Genomic DNA, 27,539 nt, shown 5'->3' with positions numbered 1-27,539 from the left:
AAAAAAAAAAAAAAAACGAGATAAAACTAAAGAGTGTAAAACTCGTTGTCGTCGTATTACGATGAAAATTTTTTCTTAAGACGTTTCCTTTTATACGCGTTCATTGTTAAATCGAATCTAATTGGATAGCTCGTCACCAAGTTTTCGACTAAAGGCGACAGTACGCGGTCTACTTCTCTCATTCGTTCGTTCGTTCATTCGTTCATTCGTTCATTCGTTCATTCGTTCGTTCTCTACTCGGTAAAATGAAAAGGACGTAGAATAAGGAAAACTAGAGAGTACTTTGTGAGAAAATGGAGATGTCACCGTCCGAAATCGTGACGGCCATTGCCATTCCCATTCACGTAAAATTTGCATCCTCCATTTTTCCCTTAGGTGTGCCAACTTTTTGTTTCATCTAACTGATATTACCTATCATAATTTTAGAATTTCTCAATAGAAATGTTCCTGAACGTTTATGAAAATGTACGTAAGTAACTACTTACGTACTTTTTCTCCGACATAATGTATATTTTTGTTCTACGAACATATAAGACAAGGTCAGAATTTTTTTTATGAATTTATATAAATCACATTTAATAACAAATATGTTGTTAAGTGAACGAGGGAAAATAAAAATCTATTATAAGTAAATAATTCCATTATACCCCTTTAATACTGCTATATAATTTATAAAATTATTTCTATAGATATATAATTTTATACAAATGAATTCGTTAACAACAACATACGTTTATTCTTGGAAGAAAAAGATAATGTTATTATCTGTTTAATATACATATACATACATTACAGATATACGTGGCTATAGAAATTTTTTCTTAACGTATGGATTTTTTCTTGTAAAAATATATCAATGACAATATGTTAGAATATTAAATAAAGGTATAACGAAAATATTTAAACGTAGATAACAATGTGTGTTACATTATCATACATATACGTATATATATTATATATACACACACATATATAGCATAATGTATATTATTGGAGCACGTAAGGGACCAGATAGCGAAAGAGGGAGAAAGAGAGGGAAAGAGAAAGAGAGAGAGAGAGAGATATGAGTGAGAGGTGAAATAAATAAAAGATAAGCGTTAGAGGACAACGAATGTCGACAAAATAAGTAAATGAAAGTTAGTTCATTCGAAATCTGGCACGCAAATGTGACGGTCGTTCGTTTCTTAAACGTTTCGATTTTATTATTAATTTATATATTTGCGATTATTATAATTAAATCGGCATGTTAATCAAATTTTATCTCACGAAATACGTTCACATATAATGTTATAAAATATACGACGAATAAATTAGGTTTTTTTAATAAAAGATAAAATATTTATATAAAAGACATATATGTTTGAAATACGAAGAAGTTTCAATTTGTAATACTAGAACACTAGCTTTTGTTTTATAAATGATCGTATGACAAGTTTTATATTTCATTGAATTCGCGTTTTTATTCGAAATAAGAGTTTGAAATTTAATAGAAGATACAAGAGTTAACAGTGTCACGATAATGCTATATTCCAATATTCAAGAATTTACATTTCTAAAGAGAGCACAATTGCCTGTTCGAATATCTACGACGTTTTCTGAAAGAATATTTATGAAATTATTTGAGAAATTTTATTGAAGACATGAAAAAGAATAGAAGAATGAAAAAGAGAAAAAGAGAGAAAAGATTTAATCCTTACGTGTTCACGTCTACGTTCTTGCTCTTGCAATCCCAGGATTTATGTATATTTAATATTTGATGGAATACATATAAAAATATATATATATATATAAACTCGAATGTGAGTTTGAATGGCGAATATCTTTAGCTTCGAAACACGTTCCTATTTGTTCGAAGCTATACTATCCGTTGACGTCTCGCGAATAGTTCATTAAGCTGCTCTATCATATCACCAAATTCGTTTTCTTTTCATTCGAAATATCAATAAATAGAGTAAAAAAATATATATTGGAGGGTGACCGTATTTGAACGTTTTTATTCATTTTATACGTAATTTTTTACACGTGAAAAGAAAGAGAAAAAGAGAAAAGTAAAAAGGAGAAAGAAAAGAGAGAGAAAAAGACAACGTTATTTTTCGTTATCTTTACAGTATACACATTTATTCGCAAATATGAAAAGAGATCAGATGCGTACAAACAAGTTGCCCTAAAAAGAAAAAAAAAAAAAAAACAAGAATAAATCGAACTTCTATCTGCGAAGTATTACGTTTTTGCCCGATATATTTATCGGAAACATTTCTAATACGTCTTATTGTTAAAAGATATTCTATATAAACAGATAGAAATAAAAAAAAAGAAAAAAGGAAAGAGAGAGAGAGAGAGAGACAGAGAGATAGAGAGAAAAATGTTGGACTCTTTGTATTTGTCGTATCGCGTAAAATAAATCTAAAAAAAAAAAAGAGAAAATTCAAAAAAAAAGGAGATAAAAAAATTGCAAAAAAATATTTAAAAAGTGAACAAATAAAAGCTTTATCGTTTTGTTCTCAACAAGAAGGTCGAATGTTCCTTTTTTTTTTTTTTTCATTCTACATTTTTTTATTCTGCTCCATTACCGTTCGACGTTTTAGTAACGTTCGATTTCCTAAAGGGTCATACCGTCATTTGCAAATTTCCACTGGGAATTCACCACACTCGCCATCGCCGTCACCTCCACCACCCCGTCAGCACTACCAACCCATAAGAAGAAAAAGTAAAGACGTTTTTCCCATCGAACGGTTGCATTTTGTAAAGATATCAACTATACGTTTTCTTATATTTTTCTATATTTTACGTTGGCCCCTTTCAACGTAATATTTTCTCTACATTTCTACGGAAAATCGACGAGGAAATTTATTTTCCTAACCTTCGATTAAATATTTATTTATTTATTTCGTTTGAGATCGATCGAGAATTATTAGAAACGAAAGCAATTTTATGATATATCAAACGAAAGGGTACACTCGGAAGATTCAATTTATTGTAAAAATTTGTTCTATTTTCTTTTTTCCTTTTTTTTTCTATTTTCTTTTCTCCCTCTGAAAGGGAATAGATAGAGTATTAAATTGTTCCTTATTGCAGAGATTACAGTTTTCCTTTTTTTTTTTCAGGACAAATTAAATGAAAACGTATCAAAAAAAAAAAAAAAAAGAAAAAGAAAAAGAAAGAAAAAAAATAGAATTCAAGTGGATCAAATAACATTTGATCGTCAATTTTATTTTTCCTTTTAATTAAATTATTTACAAGTTTTATTTTTATTTCTTTGTATTATTCTTTTTTTGTTTTTTTTTTTTTTTTTTTAGGAAATAGAAAAAAAGTTAACATCAATTGTTGAAACGTTTAACACGAAAACGAGTCAACTAGGTCTAATTAGGTAATCAAGATAACATTCACGGATACTAATGAATCGTCTCAGAACTTTTTAAGTATTTTTATTTTGGAACAAAGTCACGTGAGTTAATATTAAAAAAAAAAAGAAAAGAAGAGAGAAAACGGGATAATCTCCTTTCATTTTATATTTTTTGTCTCTCTTTCTCACATCGTAGTGTTATCGAAAACTGATTAGTTAAGAGTTTCTTCAAGCATAAATGAGATCACGTAATACTTTTCACAGCTATGGGTAGTTATATTGACGTAAGCAAAAGCTAGATGAAATTTGTTTTCCAATATGAACCATTTCGTAGATTTCCATTGGGAATTTACTATACGAAACGTCGAGTAGTAACGATGGACAAGAGGTAAACGCAGTTGCGAAATCTGTATATGTAATTTTCGAATCTCCGCTCGGTTTATTCTCTCTCTCTCTCTCTCTCTCTCTCCCTCTCTCTCTTCCTCTCACAGTAGAAAGGAACATTTTCAAAGGGAGGGACAAGTTTACGAAACTTTCTCTTGCGCATGTTGTAAATGGCAAGTTTCGAGAGAACGAGGTTAAAACTAATTTCGTTTGGGAGACCTATCAATTATTCTAGCATCTCGTTGAGAAATAATTCATCGAGACTAACAACAACGATCGACGCCGTTCGTCTTATTTATCTTTTATTTATCCAATGCAGGTTGACTCGTAAAATTACAATGTAATAATGTTCAGTGCAGTTCTACGTGTGCGTTTGTAATCGTTTAGAGTTTATCCTTGAAGTTTTGAAAAAAAAATTATTAGAGGAACGTATCGTATTTCGTACAGTACTGTTATAGCTTCGATAATATTTTATATTTACGAATTTAAAAAAAAAAATAGAACAAAAGAAAAATTAATTATTGAAGAATTAACTCACCGTCTCTCTCTCTTTTTGATAATCAAGAAAAATTTCTTCGAGAAGAAGATATTTCAACTCTCTAATTTTTTTTTTAATTTGAAGAAGTTTCATTTGTTTGCTATTTCTTTTAATAAATAAAATTATAACGATATTATTTATTTAGAAATTTCTAAAAAAGATAAATAAAGCAATCATTGAAAAACAATTTCTTGGATTTTAACAAATTGAAGAGAAATTTGTTGCTTTGGAAAATGTTGTTGTACCTTTAAAATGAAATATTTCTTCAATTCGAAGGAATTTGTATATCCAAGAAAGTTTCGTTTGTCAAGCGTTGTGTTCTCGGTATTCCGCAATATCTAACCACCACCCATGGTCCACCAATTCAATGTCCTGATCTTGTTTGCGTTACCAGCATGCGTCCCATTCCGCATACGATACGTCAACATCCTGTCAGTACACTACTGGTAAATCTCGCCTGTGGTTACCGTTTGAAATTCTAGCCGGCTTAGATCGAACTAGCGTTTGAGTTTAATCCTAGCCGGTCCTAATTTTCAACTGCGTCCTTGACATTCTGAAAGACAATCGAAACGTTGAATCTAATGCTTTTAATAAATGTTATTGCTCGAACGTGTATCATCAACTCTTTATGGATATATTTGATATTCTCATTCATTCCTCGAATTCAAATCAATGAATTTGTATTCTTCACGGATTAATTAGAAAATTAACGGATCGTAGAATTTTTCATTTTTTATTTTTTTGTTTTTTAATTCATAAACAAATGTTGAGTTCATTCAATAGACTTGACGATCTTGGAAGTGTATACCATTGGTACAGTGATGATTGATAAATTTTCTTATCTTTATTCAATGTCACAATATTGTATTAGATCAGATATAATTTCAAATAATATTCTATTGAATCAATTTATTATTTTAAATTAAAACGGATCAATGATACTCTTAGATATAGAAACTTTATTGATTATAAATAGATATTAGATTGTTAAATCATGAAAAATTAAAAACTTGTATATGACCTAATCGCTGCATTAAAACTATCTAAAAAATATATATATATATAGATTATATGTGATAGATTCTACATTAAAACATTTCATTCATACTCCCGTACAATGTAAATTCTTACTCGTTTCTCATGTAAGATTGATGGAAAACAAAACGAAACTAAAAGAAAAAAGAAAAAGAAAGGAAAAATAGGAGATAAAAAAGAAGAAAAATATAATGATGCATCAATTTTTAGACATGCAAGCTATCGAAACGATAACTTCCACAAGAGAAGCCAGTATCAAGCTTGTCTTTTCGTTATGAAAAATATAAGGATGCTTTTCAAAGACTGTCAAGCGTGAAAGAGTGGCTCGTATACCTTGAAAGATACATTTTCCTTTATGCACTCGCTTTCGGTATCTTTCGCTTCTTCTTATATCATCCAAGATACTCGCTAAGAAACTCAAAATTATTCTACCTTTTTCGTTCGGTTACTTTCTTGAGTCTTTCTTGAGATCTTAAAAATCGAGCGTACTATGGATTTATACGAAATGTCATAGATATCGTATGGGAGTGAGGAGTTGCTAGAGATAGAAAAGATCTGCTACACGTCATCCAACGAGTATTCACGAAAGGATCATGCTAAGGCGAGCTTAAAGCTGACGTAAAGAGACGACAAAGGAAAGGTTTCTCTCTCTCTCTCTCTCTCTCTCTTTCTATATATATATATATATATATATATATATATATATATATACACATCTCACTCTACATCTAACTCTCGGTAGCTTCTGCCGAAGATCGGATTATTCGTCTACTTCTTCATATGCAACATATAAACGTACCTATACACACACATATATATATATATGTATACATAGATATATACATAACTACGTATATATGTAATCTTATATATCCGTTCTCTTCTCTGTTCTCTTCCTGCACCTGCTATACTTCTTCATATCTCGAAATTGTAAAAGGGTCACGATCTCCGAATTTTATGAGGATCTTCTTTCGTGACTTTCATGTCTTACGCCTTCATGGATCGCCTAGTTTTATTATCATCACCATTATTTTTCTCTTTGTTTCATTTGTTGTCTACAAAGAAGATTATTTCATAAGCGTAACTTTGTATTGTTTCGTTTTATCATAAAAATCATATATTACAAGTTCACGTTCACAAATTGATAAATGTTTTTATTATTTAGAAATGAATTACACCAAGTTCATTATTATTGGATCGTAAAATTTTCATGTTAGAGAACTCAATTAAATAATATTTCCATTATTTTTTCGCAAATCAGATTTTTTAGATAATTGTGACAACAATGACACAAATCAATGACTTAATAATTACATGATTATTTTTTCTTTTCTTTCCTTTCTTTCTTTTTTTTTTTCAAAGACAACAATAACGAAACATTATTAAATTATTTAAACCTCCATTAGGTCATATTACTTTGATTACATAATATTTATTATTCTGACTTTTTTATTGAAATTCTACATTGTGGTTATCGATATAATTAACATAAAATAAGATCTTGAATGAGATCATATTTCGACATTTCGATAAGATATTCATACTATGAAAAATCAATGGTGCATTATCGAGAAGGCAAATTCTCTCTCTATATCTCTCTTTTTCTCTCTCTCTCTCTCTCTTTCTCTGTCTATCTGCCTCTGCCTCTGTTCTCTTTCTAAAGGGACACCAAGAGGAAAAGAACGATTTCTAACGTACCTATATTAAAACGTCTCTCACGATTTTTCTTTTCTTCTCCTTTTCCTTTTTTCTTCTTCTTCCCCGTCTTCTTCTTTTTCTTTCACCGCCTACACCACCTTCCTCATTTCCTTTTTCATTCGAACCTCTTTTGCCAAACGTTCCTTTCGTTGACAACCAAGGAGGAGGAATCGTTCCCTTTTATTTATTCTTTTCGTACCAGTTTGGATATACATACACATAACTTCCGACAAAGGAAGCAAGGAAATTATTATTAGCGAGAAGTCTTTCCCCTGGAGCGGTAAAAACTGCTTTCTTTCTCTACTACATCTTAGCTTGAACGAAGTGAAAAGTAGAAGGAGTTTCAGGATAAGATAAAAAATGGAAGTAGAAATAGAACTCGACTTTTGCTAAAGTAGGTCTTCTCACCCTTTTTCTTACACATATACACAGATATCTATATTTATATATATATATATATATGTATATGTATAAATGTATATATGTACGTACGTATGTATATATGTATGTACGTATTATCTACCTATCTACCAACCTATCTATCTATCTACCTTTCCCTTGTCCCTCTGTATCTTTCTCTTTTCTCTCTCTCTCTCTCTCTCTCTCTCTCTCTCTCTCTCTCTCTCTCTCTCTCTCCCTCTTTCTCTCGTACGTGCTGAATCCCTTTAGGAATCGTAAAGACCTTTTTTCCAAGAAACGTGTTTCTTCGACACTTTCCTCGCTCAACCCTGACATTGATATTACTTTGATACATTAACGTTAACGGATAAGCTCGTAAAAGTTCAACGTTCATATTGATTACATAGTAAACACCGTAAGACAAAGAGAAATGATAGACATTTCGGACAATGTAGTAATCCTCTTAGTATCGGCTTCTTATATTTGTTAAGTCATCCTTCTTGATAAAGATCGAGATATTTTTCTTACCACTAATGTTTTACAATATTAAATATTTATTTACGATACTTTTTTTAATGTTTTTCTTTTATTGTTTCTTTTTCTTCTTTTCCTTTTCTTTTTCTCTTTTCTATCCATTTTTCACTTCCTTTTATATCGTACAGCACATAGGTGACATTCAAAAAAATGTATTTTTATATCTATATATCTACATGTACGTATAATATATATATATATATATGTATGTGTGTGTTCGTGTGTAGGTATATACTTTTGGTAAATATATGGTCTGTAGCTCAATCCAATGTGGGAATATATGATGTATGTACAGTACCTATACGTTAAGTATGCAAAAGCCAAGCGGAAACATGATTCTTCTTATTTGCAAGTTTCTCTACTCTGCTGTTACCATTACCAGACTACTATAAAGAGCATTTCTAAAACGTCTACCGAGACATTTTAGTTCAGTCAAACAAATATTTTACTTTTCACTTATGTACAAAGGTTCATCCTTATATAATATTATAAATCGTATCAATCTTTTTTTAATTTATATCAATGTACATATAAAAATATCACATTGAAGCCATTTTATATGTTGTGATAATATAATTAAAATGATCGCATAAATTCTTTACAATGATCGTGATAAAATTACAATTATAATTATATTATTATTATTATAATACAAAGATTAAAATTTAATATTATATATATATATTATTTGTCGTAATCTTATTATAAAATTGTTTGTACGAATTGTTTCCCATATTATTTTAAAACTTATTAAAATTATTTTTTAAAATTTCAATGATAAAAATCGAAATGATCGGAAACAAATTTCACGATTAAATCTTTTGCTATTTTAGTTATTATTTTCTTATTGGGTGGGCGAACGAAAAAAAAAACGGATATAAAAAAACACTTATCGAGCAATCGAGAATGTCGAATCGATAGGATCGGTCCCATAGGATACGTATTATAAATCTTGTTGTTACGAAACGACCTCGATATATATATATATACGTATGTTGCAGTGTTTCTCTCTTCCCCTCTTTGTGTGTGCATGTGTGTATTTGGTTCAAGATAGCTAAGAGTTCGATTCTCGAACGTTCACCTCTTCAAGAAGAAAGCTCAATATCCGAATATGTTCTTCTACCACCAACGATCCCGTCGATTTCCACGAGTTTCGTTTTAGAAACTCACGAAGATAGCTCAAACGATACTCTAAAGTGATTCTTTGAATGTTCATGAAAACTCTTTAAGAATTATCTATTAGAGCTATTTAGGAGAAAATCTCATTTAAGCAAAAAAAAGAAAAAGAAATTGAAAAAATCGAGAGATCAAACACGAGATTTATCCTTGTATTTAATTAATCTTTCAATCTCATACTTTTACGTCTTTAATAAAAAGAAAAATATAATGAAATATTTTATGATACTATTTGTATTGTATAAATATTTCTTTATATTTGTATATAAATAATTCTTTAGATATTTTAATTAAATTTCGTTCAAGATAATAATTTTTTATATACATTTAGATATATATTAAATTTTTTTTTTTGTATCTGGAGTAATAACTTTTTATAGTAAAAATTATTATATAAACAATTTAGAATATGTGGATATTCATTTAATAATTCTTTTTTTTTATTTAAATCCTTTTATATTTAGAATAACATCTAACTTTTCATATATTGATATTTTTTCATATTTAAAGATAATCTTTTTTTTAAATATTATTTATTTTATGAAAAATATTCAATCGTTATACATATATGTTTCAAGGATTAAATAGTTTAGAATAGGAAGGATTATATATTACTAGAAGTAATGCTAATTGAATCGTTCGAATCAACGCGACCGTTTATAGATCGAAATCAAATGCGTAAAGCTCATTAACCGTAGCGTTATAAATCTGTAGTAAAACTTAATTAGCATTTCGCTCATTATGCGTAGCAAGCGATTAGTCGGCAATCGAACGAGAAATCGGATTTCGAGAACAACGTTCCTCTCGAGTAGTATCTACTAATATATTTGCATTACATCTATTCCTACGATCGTTTATCGCTTATCTAAATTAATTATTATTAATTAAGAATTCTATATATCCAATATAACAATTATTCAAATCATATATCTAAATATGTATACCTATATTAATAATCTCTCTTACGAACGTATGTATCTAATAATTATTAATTGGAAATTATAGTTCTTTATAATAATTAATTACTAATTTGAAGATTAAAAAGAAATTATAATTATAAACAAAAAGTTATAAATTATTTCCTTTTTTATTTGCATAAAATAAAATAATACAGATATATTAGTAATGAAAAAATTAAATTTGCGATTATACTACGTATTACAAATTTTTCTTTTATTACGCATTACGTATTAAACGTTTTTAATATAAATAAATAATATACACGTTTCAAATACGCATATTGGTGTAATACGTAGAAATAAATAAAAAAAAAAAAAAGAGAAAGAAAGAAGAAAAGAGAGAGAGAGTAAGAGAGAATAAGAAACAGAATCAACAATGAGTGAATGAAGAAGTGAATGAAAAATAGACAAAGAGTGAGGAAGAGAACGAAACACAAAGAGAGAGAGAGAGAGAGAGAGAGAGAGAGAGAGAGAGAGAGAGAGAGAGAGAGAGAGAGAGAGAGAGAGAGAGGCGGGGAGAAAGAAAGAGAGATATATATAAACGAGAGGTGAAATAAACAAAAGATAAGTATTAGAGGACAAACATCGTCAGTCGAAATTAGACAGCCGAGAGTGACGGTCGTTTAGTTCGTTTGGCTTTATCATCGATTTATATATTTTAATTTCGTTTAATTAACTCAGCGATTAATTAAGTTCGAATTTTTCCTCCCGACATATTCTATCTTACACATATACATAAGTACATAAGTAATATTATATTAACCAATAAGTAATGTTGGAATTCATTAATATTTTATAATGAAATAAGTAGTATTTCTTTTTAAATTAAACATTTCGATATCACTTTATTGACTAATATTATACCGTTTATAACACTATATTATCGTTTATTACTCGTACATATATGTATAGATATACACATATACCATAAAAAATAATATACATATACATAATATAGAAAATTTCGATATTATTGATGAGTCAATTCAATATGTAAATTCAAAGTATTTAATTATTAATGAATATTTAACGAATTTACAATGTTTACTTCATAGATATTAAAGGTCGACACGAAAACAGAGAGAGAGAGGGAGAGAGAGAGAGAGAGACAGAGACAGAGAGAGAGGAAGGAAGAGAGAAACAGAGAAAGAGAGAGAGATAAAGAGACAAGCTTTAAGAGTCAACCAGGTCACGTTTTCTGCGTTAATGAAAAACGATTCTCGTGAAAAATGATGTCATCTTCCGGCACTCTTCCTTCCTTTCCTTAGCCGCAGATGGAATCGATATCTCATTACTTGAACAATAATCATTCCCATTTTGTTAAAATATCGTTATCCCTCTTGAATGTTGGTAATGTAGAGATCGAGATAGAGCTGGATAGATAGAGATACAGAAAGAGAGCGAGAAAGAGAGAGAGAGGGAGAGAGAGAGAGAGAGAAATAGATAGAGATAGAGACAGAGAATGGTGCTGCTTTCATTGGCTATCGCAAACACGGATCGTCGCTTTAGGGTGTGTAAATATTCATGGTACAGGGAAAAGGGTACGAGAAATCAGATTGATCTCTCGAGCTGATCGTCGCTTCTCTTCAAATGTCAAGTTATCACGAGCGAAGTTTAACTATTAATGACGACGGCAATGATGGTTACCCGAGCTATTCGTAACAACGACATAAACGTTCCATATTTTAAACATCGTTCGTTTACAAGATCGTACGTGTAATTTACCGTAGATATATATGTGTGTGTGTGTGTATGTGTATGTGTATAGAAGTTTCTATTTTTCAAACAATTCTTACCGAATATTTTTAATAACGCATTAAAATCCAGTGGTCATGACTAGTTTGATATCGTGAGCACGCATACGATTAAAACGAACATTTTCTTTTAATTTACATATCGTTCCGATTCCTTTCCTCGCATTAAGAGTTTTATCTACTCGAATAAATTTAATAACGAGAAAAATTTTCTACAATTGCATGTTTGACTATGTGAGATTTTTGTACGTTATGTTTTTCGGGAATATTTTTGTTTTCGTGAATTTTCGTCCTTTATGCGACGATTAAATTATCTCATACTTTTTCTTTTATTTCTTTTTACGATCGGATGCAGCGATTAATATTATAATATTTTATATTTAAGTATATATACGTATCTAAAGAACAAACAATATTCGTATTTCTTCGTATTTACATTTTACGATATTTATAATGTTGACGTTTTTTGATTCGATAAAAATGAAGGTGATTCAAATTCATAGGATTTTATTTTAGATTACAAGTTATTTCGAATTTCATATGATTACGTCAGAAATATTTTTTATACCGTGACTCTAGATTTAATATGTACTTTTATTGATAAGTTTGTTTTATCATTATTATTATTCTTCGATGATAAATATATTTCAAATGAAATTTGAAAAGTAAAATCTTCATCGGACTTTTGATTTGAAATTTTATAATAAGTATTATTTTCGAGGTCGTAAAAGTTGGACATTTATGATGGACATTATCGGTACGTGTTAACGGTGTCATATTTTCTTATCTCTATAGCGTATCGACAATTCAACGTGAATCAATGCCAGCTTCTATTATATTTATTCATTTTGACGTTTACCATCCAATATTTTATATAATCCGAAACTTTATTTATTTCACTTTTACATCTTATACGAACGTACTGTTACCGGAAATTAGATAGAAGTAATTAAAGGGAAGGTATCTATGTCGTCGAGTAACTTTAGCAATCTAAATTTGACATCAGTTTAATGTTCTTTCGGAAAAAGAAAATTAAAAAAGAGAGTAACTACGATATTTACGTTTTCATCCCCAGGAGAGAGAGAGAGAGAGAGAGAGAGAGAGAGAGAGAGAGAGAGAGAGAGAGAGAGAGAGAGAGAGAGAGAGAGAGAGATAGAGGAAGAGAAAGTAGCGATCTAATAAGAAATTCAAAGAATTTATTTGAGAACTTAAAGTCTCTAGCACGCAATCGTGTTCTTAAGTAAAAACATCGACAAACATAAAAAAAAAAGAAAGTAAAAAAAATCAAGAAAGTGAAAAGAAAAAAACATTAGCAACGTAGCGGGAGATAGACTTTCTTGATGAGAATAAAAAAAGAAAAGAAAGAAAAAATCAAAAAAGAAAAGAAAGGAAGAGAGAAAGAGAAAGATTAAAAAGAAAGAAAATCTCTCGAATCGAAGAAAGTCTCGAAACTTTACTAAATTAAATTGTCACGCGAAAATGCATTTTGTCTACATTGAAATTATCGAGTAATATGATACTGCAAGGAGTGCAGTATTCACGGATTTTAATATAAAATACGATACTCTTTTGAATGATATTCTTTTAATAATTGTCTTTTTCTTTTATCTTTTTATATATATATATATATATATATATATATATATTTTTTTTTTGTTCCTTTAATCCACTCGTTCTTTCTTTCCTTCTTTTTTCCTTCTCTCTCTTTTTCTTTTTTTTTTTTTTTGATAAACGATGGTTTTAACGTCTCGTCTGAATATTTTTAATGAAACGAAGCGCCTTTCCTCGAGGTTATAAAACTTTCTCAAACATTTTATACCATCTTTGTCGATGATCGTTCGTCCGTTAATAAATGATTTTCTAAGAAAAAGTTCTACCATAGGTAGATTCCAACGGATTACGTAGCTATTATTTTGATTAATTAACCAAGAAGAGTTTTAGGCATTCTTATTTCATCGCGACAACTAGGAGTAGACTTAAAAAGAAAGAAGAAAAGAAGAAACGTGACGTTTTAACTTTGATCGATCGATCGCCAAGTCGTTTCAGTCTGAAAAAAAAAAAATTGATTATTCTCAACGAAAATCTCTCGTTGGTTAGTTAGTTTTTTTTTTCTTTGTTATTTTCCATTATTTTTTATAATTATAAAAATTTTATAATTATAAAAATTTATCGTGGATTTTTCTTTTTTTTTTTTTTTCTTTTTACATTGACCGAATGTGTCTCATTTCAAACGATGTGACCGATTATATCTCCGACCGTATTAATTTTATAAAGAAACCTTTCAAATAAATTTTATTTTAAGAAAAAAAAAATGTAATATTATTTATAGATATTTCATAAAGAAGCGCTATTGTCAGAATGCAAGTTGTAATAATTTTTATTTTCAATAGGAATTGGATATTTTAAACGTAATAAAAGTTTTAGAAAGTATCAACGCAAATACAACGAGCACCTAGAGGATAACTTTTTCATTGATATTTCATCGAGCTATGTTGCCTTATCTTGCCATGCCAACTGCCAGTTACCAGTTGCCTTGTCATACATACATACATATATATATGTGTGTGTGTGTGTGTATATATATATATATGTTATACTAGCGTCGTATAGATGTACGTCTCGTAACCTTGTCGTATACCTGTCGTAACCGTGTCGTAACCTTGTCGTAACCTTGTCGTATACGTGTCGTACTCGCGTTGTATACGTATCGTAACATGTGTCCGTATCGTGGCGTTTATATGAAGCATCTAAAATAGTACTAAGTTAATCGATCGTTTTCATTGATCGTAAAACAGAGGTCGGTAACCTTTTACTGAAAGAATATACCCCACATGCGGCTGGTTTATAACAAAGTGCACTTCCTGAAATGTAATAAAAGTAGTAGTAAATAAATAGTAGTAGTAAATGAATAGTAGTTGTAAGAACGTAATGGTTTCTTGCTCCGTTAGTCTATTCTTATCTTGAGCATACTATGCATTTACTATGCTCTTACTTTGCGCTTACTCTGTGCTTACTATACATATTTTCTTTTAATTTGTACAAGTTTAAGTTCCGGAGATTATATACAAATCCCATTTAAATGGAAGATTGTATAATTTTGAAAAAGATTCTGAAAAAATTTGTATTCGGTAAAAGAGTTAATTTGTTTATTAATTATTTATTAATTTTTATAATTTTATAAGTCATTTGCAATCTGATATGAATTTATTTTTTTCCTTTGACAAAATAAGAAGAATTTAGGTCGTGAGAATTTGTTTATAAAAATTGTTTATAACAAATTGTTAATTTGTTATTAACAATAAGCTGAGAAAATAGAAAAAATCATGCACTTTAAAATGATATTTGTTTCAAGTCTCTACGATTTTTAGTTCCGGAGATATTGGAAAATGTGGCTATTAATTATTTTTAAAAAATTTTTTTTTTTCAATAACAAATCTAATTTGTTTATTAATTATATATTAATTTATGTAGTTTTATAAATTAATTTGAATCCGATCGGAATTTTCTCTCTGCAAAATAAGATGAATTTAGTTCATAAAAATTTGTTGATAAAAATTGTTTATAACAATTGTTAATTAATTATTAACAATATGTTTAAAAAATAGAGGAAACTTTGCTCTTTAGAATGGTACTTGACTCGAGTCTCTACGATTTTTAGTTTCGAAGATATTCCCATATAAAGAAGAGGCGTTTACGTTGACCCACTAACCTATATAATTTCATTCAAATTGGCTTGTGACACACTGACCTATATAAATTCCGAGAATTTACGCATCTCAGCTGGTCAAGTTACTACTACTATACTATTACTACGATCAGCTGTAGTATACAAATTATGAATGAAAATTTTTAGAAGGCGATATCTTCCGAACGGAAAGTCGTAGAAAGTTGAAACCACCACCGTTTTCAAGCGTAAATTATTCTTTATTTATTTAAATATTGCAATAATATTGTTATAATAAAATCGATTTTGTTAATAATTTTTACAATTGATTTTTTTAATTTTCTTTCGTATTAAAGACACGAATTGAAATTATTATCAATGAAATTATTAAAATTTTTACTCTAATGTTTATAAATTGAACTTTTTGTTTATTTAAAATAATAATTAATGATTTAAAATAATGATTAAACTATTTACTTGCTACTACACTTATTACATTTTAATCACGCTTTTATATGGTTTCTTAAAAATATTAAAATTTATATCTCCTAAACAAATAATTTTTCAACATACATATATTAATATTTTTTTTTAGAGAAAGTCAAACTGCATCTACCAATGCAATTAAAGACATATGATCCTATTGAAAAAAAAAAGTAAACGACAGTTGACCTTCGTATACTTTTTACACGTTTACGTAAAAAAAGTACTAAACTAATTATTATTTAAATAATACAATAATATTTAATATATACATATGAAATAAATTTGTTTTAATGCATTCAAATAAATCTAAAAAAAGAAAAAATTGAAAGAAGATAGAAGATATAATTCTTTATAATCTCTATAAATCTAAATGACGAATCTAAATCTTGCAAAAGATTTCATTTTGATAATAATCATCGTTCGAAATTTCTCTGGCAAAGCTTGACTCGGTCAACTTGAGTACACCTTGAGGAATTATGCTTAAACACGCGCGAGACCGATTTGTAGAGTTGCGCATGGTATCGCGTGCTGCAAGTACACCTGCATACACCGAATACGTATCATATGTACACATATACATACATGTATGTATACATACCAACGCTTGTCCTCAGTGTCTTCTCTCGTTCTCTTGCTAACTTTGGAAGTAAGGGTCGACCGTTCGAGGGTATTAATATCGTTTAATCTACGGACAAACAAGCAAGGAAGGAGAATTTATGCAATGTGCGTTCCTCCAAGACTTCCTTAGATATGGCTTAACTGTCTATATATAGAAATTTTAAATTGGTCGTATTTTATATCTACATTTTTTCTTTTATTCGTTCATTTATTTATTTATGCATTTATTTTATATATATATCATATATATATATATATTTATAATACATACAATATATAAATATACAATAATTGAATAAATAAATAAAAATATATATATATATATTTATTAGTTGTAATTGAAGCAAATGTAAAAACATATCATGAGATAGAATTGATATAAATTTGTACGTAACTTTTAAAAAATAATTATACATGAAAGTAAATATATTCGTCAATTCTTCCGTTTGAATTTTCATTCTTTTAATTTCTCATATATGTGTGTGTATATATATATGTGTGTGTATGTGCATACATATACTAGTCTCAATCATAAGTACATCGATACTACCTGATTTCGCTTCATTCCACTCAAATTCCTGCGACGGTAATTTAGTGCCCTCTCAACGAGGGCGCAAGGGTTCTGCCTACAAACTGTCGAAACTCTACGAAGCTGGATAATTAAAGCCCTCTAATTGACTTAACCTGCCACCGGACTGCATTTTCATTTCTCCGACCTTAGCGACCTTAGCTATCCTCAATATTATTGACAATATGACGCGTTAATTAGATCCTCTTCTATCCTAAATAACATTGTATATATCTATCTATATATGCATCTTTTTGTAGTTTGTACATATACATACATACATATATATATATATATATATATATATATATATATATATATTTTCGTGAGAATTGAAAACGTATAGCGCGCTTGAGTACATACGAAAGACACTTAAGTTAAGCTTATTGCTTTCATTGTTCTACATAATGTAGGTATCTAACTATATACCGGATGAGTTGTTTCAAATTAATAGCGCATTAACAAAAACTTTAGATATATGTATAGATTTGTTTCTAATAATAACATCTACGTTCTTGTATTTGAAATGAAAAATGAAATGTTTTAATTTTAATAGATGTTTAAATCGAAAATTTTACATACTTTTTATAAATTTTATAAGGAGATAAAACCAATTAAAAAATTTCGTAAGTAAAATTGTTATATTGATGAATTCTTTGAATGACAATATTTCTTTTCGCGAATGAAATATTCTTTACAACTTTTATATAGATAAAAAAAATCTTATTCCATTTTTAAAAAATGAATAATGACCTTTCACCTTTTAGAAAATATAATCTATGGATAATAATATCCGTCGTTATTATATATATCGGTCATTTTGAATCAAACATATTTTTTCGGGGAAATTTATTCTCTTCATAAAAAGATAACTAAGGGTAAATGACTCACCCGGTATATATCACTGAGAAAATCCTTTCAACCGAAATTCTAATGAAGTAGTAGGCAACGTGAGAAGAGTAGTTCTGGCATGATTAAGCGCGAGCTAAAGGAAAAACGACATTCAAAAATTTAGATTTTAGATTAAGGTTTTTTTTAAACAATATTAAAAGTTAAAAAACATTGACAAAAAATAATACATAGTTCGTAGTATATACATATATATAATAACGATCAACCGTGTATATCAATTAAAGAAAAGAAAGTAATTTTTATTTTTTCTTTTACCATCTTCTACTTGGAAATATTTATGTTTAAAATAGTTCTACGATACAATAAAAATTGAAATCTTTTTCTCCTTTCAAATTTGACTTTCAAGCTGTAGAACTTTCAGTCTTTTCGAGCTAACGTTTACGAATGTACTTCTCTTTCTCAATATTGGAAAGCTCTCTCTCTCTCTCTCTCTCTCTCTCTCTTTTTCTTTCACTTTCTCCCTCTTTCTTTCTATTGTTCGAAATAGCATGAATTTAAGCTCGATTGTATAATAGAAGTGTAATGGAATTTTAACTGTAAGGTAATTTGTTTCGAGCAACGTTGGAGAAAACACGATGAAAATGAACAGGATAAAACGAGAAAACATTATTAGAAAAATTTTTATTTTTTTATTTTTTTTCCAGATTTTTAACGAAGCAATTCTCCCTCTCTCTCTCTCTCCCCCTTTTTTCTTTAATCTTTCTTTCTTTTTTTCTTTCTTGAGCCCATATTTATCCAGCATTTCTTTTCTTATTTTTTTTTTTTTTTTTTTTCATTTTAAGCGAATAAAAGTGGATCTTGTTTACGAAGAAAACAACGATAGGTTATTTCCCGTTCATAGATCAAATGACATTGACACTTGGTACACGTTAAGTGCCAAGATAGAACACACCTAATATAGAAAGATATTATATTTTTAAAAAATGTATTAAAACGTCTGACATATAGGACTAGTAGATAGTAATGTACTATAGTAAGTCGATATAGGTCTCTGTAAGATAGGACCTACTACTACTCTAATCCCTTCTACCGACTTCCTTCCTAGCCAATGGTCGTTTATTACAGCACTATAGTCTATATTTCTCGAATGTAGCAAAGCTTGAAGAGAATGAGAGAGACGTTTAGGAAGGTCTCTAGAATTGCAATTAGTTGCTCGAGCGATCACATTTTGGATTATTCGCATAGCATAGAGTAAAGTCTGTTCTGTGTATATATATATATATATATATATATATATATATATATATATGCGTGTATGTATGTGTATATGTACATGTGTAATATATTATCCATTCATCTTTGTTAGCAAGACTCCTATAAGTTCATATCAGAGAGTGATAACGTGGTTGTTAAACATTACCATTCGTTATGTTAACGATCATTCCAATGTCATCCATCGTCGTCGTGCGTCATTTATGTAAAATTACATAGATAGGTAAGCAATATCAAAAGAAGATCCATTTTCTTTGTCATAGTTAGAAAACATCATTAGCATAAGATGATAACATCGTACATATTTCTGATATTGATTAGTTTGATACGAAATGATTAACCTAGACAGTATTAAAACTAATCGTTACGTAGGACAATTTATCTTCCTAACAACATGGACAGGAATCGATTAACATCTATCTCTGACACGTTTGAGCGACGTATATCGGTGTTAGGAGACCTTATCGGATTGGACCGTTCATTAGAATCGGGATAGTTCTGTTCGAGTATGTTAAGAGGTATCATGGTTTGACCTAAGCCACAAACATAATCACCAAATTATTGAAACTGTCTTAGAATATTGTTTCTCTTCTATCAAGAAATTATTATTTCGTTTCATAATCCATCCAAGACTTTTTACAAATAGTAAGAATAACAATAATAATTATAATAATTATTATTATTATATGTTATATTATTGCAAATAATAATTGAACATATATATATATATATATATATATCCATATTGTTCTAACGACAATGATAATACAAAGTATCCTTATCATTATCATTCCCAAAATTTACCATATCATTCGTTAGATTTAAATAAAACTTCTATCGTTCAATATCTTTGATAAATGTCGAAAGTTTAAAATTGTCGCTCCTCGGTTTCTCTGTTTTTCGACAAGTTTTAAAGCTTATTATGAAAACAAATGAGAATGATTAATTTCAATCCCTCTCGTCCCTCTCGCATTTCTTATCTTATCGCATATGTTTTTAGAAGAAGAAGAAGAAAAAAAAAAGAAAAAGAAAGAGAACAAGAAAAGCAGTAGAAAATAAAATTCGATTGAATCGCTAGAAAAAAAAAGTTTCGTGTCGTGAAGCAAGCAAGTCGAGGGAAAGGGAGAGGATAGAATAAGAAATGGGTGGGTAAGGGTGGAGGAGGGGGGATGGGGTTAAAGAAGGTGTATATATCTACTCACCTTCGGCACTCCTATGGATAACTTTCTCTGTGGTTTTCTTTGATAGGTTATCGACGTGCTTCACTTCGTAAGAGTTCGTGTCGAAGGAAAGTTAAATGGTTAGAGTGTTCCTGCTTCATCAGGATTTCCGGCACGAGTTGTGGTCGTCCTTTTGATCAATGTTAAAGCCTCGTCCTACTCTATATCGATACTCCATGGCTTCGATAATTTCTTTTTTCTTTTTTCTTCTTTTTTCTTTTCTTTCTCTCTTTCTCTTTCTTTTTCTTTTTCTACCTCATGTTTCGTGTTCACGGCCTTGTGTCCTCCTTAATACGATTCTTTCCTTTCGTTCTTTTTATCGTTCATTTTATCATCATTTATATGGAGAATATAAATAACAAAGAATAGGAACACGTGTATTTACTCACTGTACGTTTAATTTCTCTTGCCATATGTCAATGACATCGCGATGCATGTCAGAAAGATGAAAGAGTTGTAGTATACATCGAAAATATTGATTCAAAGATGTATATTTTTAAGTTTAGGTATAGGGTGGGAAATTATAGAAATTTGTTTTATTTATTTATGTCTTTCCTTTTATTATGCTTTTTGAATTTACATCGCAAGGGTTTTGTGATAAATAAATAATTTTAATTGAAAAAGATTTGAAAATATCCTGAAGTTATCCTGGCAGAAAGAAATATAATGATTTGGTTTTTGTTATTGCGATGACATCGACGAATCGATAATACGAGTTGACGTATTCCGTATGACAAGAAGATGAGTTACAGTATGTGTCGGAAGTATAGATTTAGAGATATATATTTCTAGATTTAGGGGATATGATATATAGGTTTGGATTCAAAATTGATAGGAATAAAAAGTCGGAAAATATGGGAATGTACTTTCGTTCTGTTTTTTCCTTTATAAAGCTTTGAATTCATATATAGCGTGTTGTGATTTATAAATAATTTTAATTAAAGAATGTTTGCAGAGAAACCGAATTATTAAGCAGAAAGAAATATAAACGCTTTTGTTCCTTTGATGTTACGTATAAATGTATTGTATGTTACGATGATAGAAAAAAAAAGAAATATTAATATTGAAGAGAAGAATAAATTATTCGAAGAAATTTATTTATTGTCCATATATACATCAATTTGATTTTTCAGTTTCGAAAACAATTAAATTCTATAAATATAATTCAAAAGTCATTTAATTCTTCATAACGTCGTGTTTAAATTAATTAATAATACAATTGTTAAAATTATTCGTTTGTTTATATTTTGAAATTTCAACATTTGTTCAATATAATTCTCACGTTATTTAATTTTAAAAATCATATAGGTAAGCATATATTTTATAAATCTTTATTTTTCATTCTTTTCGACGTGAAATTAATTAACTTTTTTATATACAAAGATTTATATTTGATTAGAATAATTTTTATATTATACAATTTTTAACTAGTACATACATATATATTTTTGTGTGTGTGCATGTTTACAAATTAGCATGAAACGAAATAAATTTAAAACATTTTCTTTCATTCAATAACATTATAGGGCGATTCATAAACACTCTATATTTTTTTATAAATATTAATTAATCTTTTCTCTGTACATACAAAATTAATTATTAGTTCGTATATCCAAATTTAATTGCGTTAGAACTTGGTAAGTAAATATCCGAGTAAATATACACATGTGTATAACTGTCTAGGTCACGTAGTTCATAAAACGGATCGTGAACATTAATAAACATTCATTGATGTTTATAGTACAAGGAAAGGTCAAAGTTTCACTTCTGCTTCGACACTGGTATCGTCAACACGTATATAATTTGTTCTCTTCCAATCCAAAATTATATAACTTCTCAATGGAGTACGTTCTTTATAAATCACGTTACTACGCACATACAGACACACGCTTCTCTTCGCTGTAAGTATATAATTTCGCACGAAATAATTTTAGTTTAAATATCGAACAAAAAGAATTAGATTATTTAAACAATTAAATGGATAATTCCTCGGAGTACACTCAGAAGTATATAAGGGAGAAAAGGAAAAAAAGTAGATTAAGTTTCTCGTCGCATTTAATCGTGCCCTATATCGCGTAATCAAAACCTTTCTTCTTCGTAGCTTCCTTATGAATAATATTAAATCAAGTTTTTCGATTTCATAGAATCTTGTTTGATTAATGAATCGTTATTATTTCAAGACAATTGATTCGAAGGATTGTAAATCAAATGGAAATCGAAAACTTTAGTAAAAAACTTGAGCCGTCGCATTATGAACGTATAATTAGCTAAAGATAAATTTATTTAGAAGAAGGGTGAAAATAAAGAAGAGTGGAAATGGACGTGGAGGTTAAAGGGTCGAGAAAACGAAATATCACGACCGAGTAATATTCTCAAGGGTAATTAAAACGACATTACATCTCGCAGATGTTTAACGAAAAGTTATACTGGGTGAGCATTCCCATTTCGTTTTCGTAATTATAACAAGCTCCACCTCAACTGGTACAGTACAATGAACTGCTGACTGAGCTTCTAACTTTGTATCTTTTACGTTAGAGTATAAGTAGATGATTAGTTTAACACATAGCTAGGTATACGTTGGTTTTATCTATGAATCGTATATATTATATTATATTATATCTATATTAAATACACTTTGCGGTAAAGAAAATCTCATATTTCATTCTTACGTGAAAATATTCGAATTAATACGATAATATATTTAATTGGACTTTAAACTCGTCTTTATACGTGTTTCGATCGTAAATAAATATTAAACGATTTGCAATAAATTTGCTTTTGTCCAAAAATTATAGACTTTTAAAAGTCATTATTTTTATTTTATATATTAAATATTATTTATATATATTCAAAAATAAGAAAAAATTCTATAAAAAAGAAATCTAATTAATCCTAACAATTAGTTAAATGAATATTAATAAAAAAGAAAGATATAACATTATCGAGAAATTAATATTTCTATAGGAAGTTAACTTTAACTCATTTTACTCTTCATTTATTCGTTCGCATTCGTTAATTTAAATACTTTCGTTTTTTGTAATTCAATATCTTTTTATATACAAATTATATGAAAAAAAAAGAAACGTGTAAGTATCGTTCGACGTAATTTATTAAAAAAAAAAAAAAAAAAAATCATTTAGTATTAAAAAAATTTTATCTTTGAAAAACCAGAATAGAATCAAACTACGAGCTAACAGTTTAAATCGATATGTTAGTGAATGAAAGAAATATGAATGGTCGAATTTGAATTAGTATTGATAAAAACTGAATATAGAAACGTATTTGGAAGACTTACAAAAGATATTTCTTATTCGTACAAACCTCTGCCAATTTTTAACGAAGTCTTCCGTATTGACTGGCACCGATAGGATTACGAAAATCCATATCACTCTGGATCTCGGACACGTTGCTACATGCCATTCACCAAGACCCTTTCCCAAGACTGATTTCCTTCGAACTTATTCGTGCGGAAAAAAAGATCCTTGCAGAAGGAGATGAAGTTGCGTCGTTCAAGGACTCCTCTGTCTTATTCTTATTCTTCTCGGTTTAACATCATTTGCTTGGTAAATACCATGAATATTTACGAAGGTTACGTTGCTACCAAGTTTTCCTTTTTTCCTTTTTTTATTTATTCTTTTTTCTTTTTTGTTTTTCTTTTTTTATTTTACAATCAATTTTTCACAAATGTAAATCCAATATATGTATATATATATATATATTTATATCTATATTTATATTTATATCTTTATACAATCTTTTGTCTTATTCTTTCTTCTTTTCCTTTTTTTATCTTACTTTTTCTTCCTTTTTTATTTTACATGACGACAAATTGATCAACTCGTTAAAAAAGTTCGTATCGATATTTAAAGGAGATAGAAAATTAAAATGGAACGGTAAATTGAATAAAACCATAAAAATCTAGTTAGTTGTAAAAATTAATAGATAACAAAATTAATAGATACGTTTTTAAATAATTTATATATATATATATATATATATATATATATATATTGATATGTTTTGATACATAAACAGAGAAATGATACAAACTTTCTATACAATCAAATAATTTTTCATTACATTCGATTTTTTTTTTTTTTTTGAATTCGTGATTACGATCTCGTAAATATCCATAAATAAAATTTATGAATGTAGGTATCTATCATAAAGAATGAAAAAGAAAAGAAAAAGCATAAAAAAAAATAACTTGAAAATGTTATATCGTAATGTCGTATTATGCAGACGGTCACTTCAGATTCACATTTTCTTACGTCCAGAGATTTTTGAAATATTATATTTGTTCTACCGGAAGAAAATTGCCGTGGTGGAAGAAATCACTGCCATTCAAGTTCCTTTCTCTGGTAGGCAAATTTCCAGAAAACTATTTTATATTACTGTATATTTCGAAGAAAAGTAGAGAGAAAGGGAAAGATATAGGGAGAGAAAAAAAGAGGGAGAAAGAAAAGAAGAGATATATATACGAAAGGAAAAAACATAAAATAACGATTTAAATTCAGATAGGAGCATACTTTTTATAAATGATTTCATTTATATTACATTCTTACATATCAAAGTAGAAAATTGAAATTTCATGAAAAAATAAACGAATTGCAAAATTTATTCGCTTCGTAAAGTCATAAAATCAGTTTTTCTCATAAATCAAGCAAAAAGAATTGTCACTCGATGAGTATTAAAAAAGAAAAAGAATAATGATAAAAAAAATTAAAACACAGGAAAAGAAAATTAAAGAGACAGAGAGAGAGAGAGAGAGAGAGAGAGAGAGAGAGAGAGAGAGAAAGCAGAGTACATGATAAAGTAGTGTGCAAGTATGATCGATATCTTATCATAGCGAAGCCTTTGAAATTCGTTTTTAATTTGAATTCATTTATCATATAACGTACCATGTTATTTCTCTCTTTTCTTTTTTCTCAAATGCAGTTTTATCAAAAACGAATCTATTGATATCGTGAAAATGAATATATATATAAAATATATCGAATGAAAAATTTTGAATGACATTTTTAATTGACAATACGTCGTTATAAATATAGATATTTATATATGTAGGTCAACAACCTATCGTCGTTCTTTATTAAGAATTGCATTTCGTTTATATATATATATATATATTTTTATACGTACATACATATGTATAATACGTACAAATATATATCGATGAATAATAAAAAGTAAAACTTCAACTCTGAAACAATTTCTGTTCTATCTCCAAGGACGACACACAAAGATTGAATATCGTTTTGATTGGTCAGTCGATTTAACGATGTTCTATTTTGTAAGAGACAATGATACTTCGTGTTCTCGTTAAAACGAGCTTTCATAAAACGAGCTCCTCGTAACAATATATAGGTATATATATATATATATATATATGTGTGTGTGTGTGTCATACTATGCTAAAATATACTATATTATACTATTGAATCGTTGAAACATGAATATATTCGTTTAAATAGTATTCACTTCGTATTTATATTTGCGATCGAATTTATTTATATTACAACTAATGTATATTACTAATGTATATTATTCTTAATAATATTTTTCTTAATGTACCTTCAAACGTATTTGAAAAAGTATTTATGAATTAGGTATAAACGTTCAGATGTATTTTTCATGTCCATCGAGAATTCTAAGAATTAAAAATAAGAAACCTTTTATCTTTTTAAGATGATGGTACGTAGTCTGGTGAAAGTCGTTTATTTTTCTCACGTTCTTCAAATCCAGTTGTCAGGAAACATTGACATCCCTAGTATATATCATCGATAAAATCTCTCTAGTATATTTTGATCATAAGGAATGATGATATTTTACGTAACTACCGTTTCTATTTTCTGGAAATGTTAGTTTTTATAAAAGAATTTTTTCAAACAAATGTAAGAGATGGAAAAATTATTTATTTTTTTCTTTTTCGTATGTTACGAGATTTTTGAGTTTATTTATTTATTCTTTTTTAAGACATTTCAAAGTTAACTGACAAAGAGTATTTTTTCTATTTTGTTATAACAAAAGAATCAAAAAATATTATTACATTTTTAACATCATCCATCAGGAAGAATCTTCGATCTATGCAAATTAAAAATATTCTATACTATATATCTTTGATACAAGTATATATAAATTTGTTACAAATTAAATTTAACAACCGACAGTAAAAAGCATAAAATAATAATTAGCAAATAACTTTCAGTACGCATATATTTTAACGATTAAAAAAAATTAAGTAAAAAATATCTGACGACCTTGTACAATATAATCTTAATATTATTATATCGATGTTTTTTATTTATTTATTTTTTTATAACAGATTCGAACATAGTCGATAAAAAATTGCTGTAATAAAAGTTTTTCGTACAATGAATAATAGTTAATAGGTTAGTGTTTAAGTTAGTAGGAAGAAAGGTCACCCCCATGCACATATACACGTACACACGCACACACACATAGGCAGTAAATTACGAGTATTAGAAGAATTGACCTCGAAAAGTTGTGAAAACGTCAACGATGACTCAAACTGTGACAGAACCATGTAATAGTAATCGTGGACGGGAGGCGATCGCGAACACGACATGTTTGCGAGCGATCGATCGAGGTCAGAGTCCGTACACGCATGTCCTCCCCTGTCTCCTCCCTTTATCAGCTGATCCTTCATAACTCGATAAATAATCCATGTCCTCGAGAGATATCTACCACCATTTTCGTTGTTACGTTGCTCATAGCAATCGCTAACTACATTTCATAGGATGTTTCGAGGACGATTCAGAATCCAATCCAGAACTAAATCGTACAATTCTTCATTCCAATAATCCAAAATCAATTATACGATGAATGAGAGGGTATCATAATCTATATGGAAATGATAGGTATGTATATATATATATATATATATATATATATATATATATATATATATGTACTTGGGTATATATGTATGTATATACTTGGATATATATTGCATAGAGATTTTTCAACCTTAAAAGCAATCACTATTGAAATTTTACCCTAAGTGAATTTTGTTTTA

At 28.6% G+C, this 27,539-nt stretch overlaps 2 protein-coding genes across 8 annotated transcripts in view; one reads left to right on the top strand and one right to left on the bottom strand.

Moving 5' to 3' along the window:
• The window catches only part of LOC122631137, an 83,421-nt gene that overhangs the window by 25,949 nt on the left and 29,933 nt on the right, over positions 1–27,539 (top strand). For 2 of the 7 annotated variants that reach the window (XM_043816452.1, XM_043816453.1), the window contains one exon: positions 20,359–20,367. The exons of 3 other annotated variants lie outside the window; for them this stretch is intronic. The gene's annotated coding sequence lies outside the window, so the exon portion shown is untranslated. Of the gene's footprint in view, positions 1–20,358; positions 20,368–22,291; positions 22,402–22,524; positions 22,533–27,539 lie in introns of those variants that run through there. 2 more of the 7 variants (XM_043816455.1, XM_043816458.1) reach the window with 2 other exon arrangements.
• Positions 1–27,539, bottom strand: part of LOC122631151 (outer dynein arm-docking complex subunit 4-like) — a 52,682-nt gene that overhangs the window by 4,027 nt on the left and 21,116 nt on the right. The window lies entirely within an intron of this gene.

This window comes from Vespula pensylvanica, chromosome 8 (genome assembly GCF_014466175.1).
Source record: "Vespula pensylvanica isolate Volc-1 chromosome 8, ASM1446617v1, whole genome shotgun sequence".
Lineage (NCBI taxonomy): Eukaryota > Metazoa > Arthropoda > Insecta > Hymenoptera > Vespidae > Vespula > Vespula pensylvanica.
Note: the sequence above shows the minus strand (reverse complement) of the source record. Positions and strands in the feature narration are given on the sequence as shown.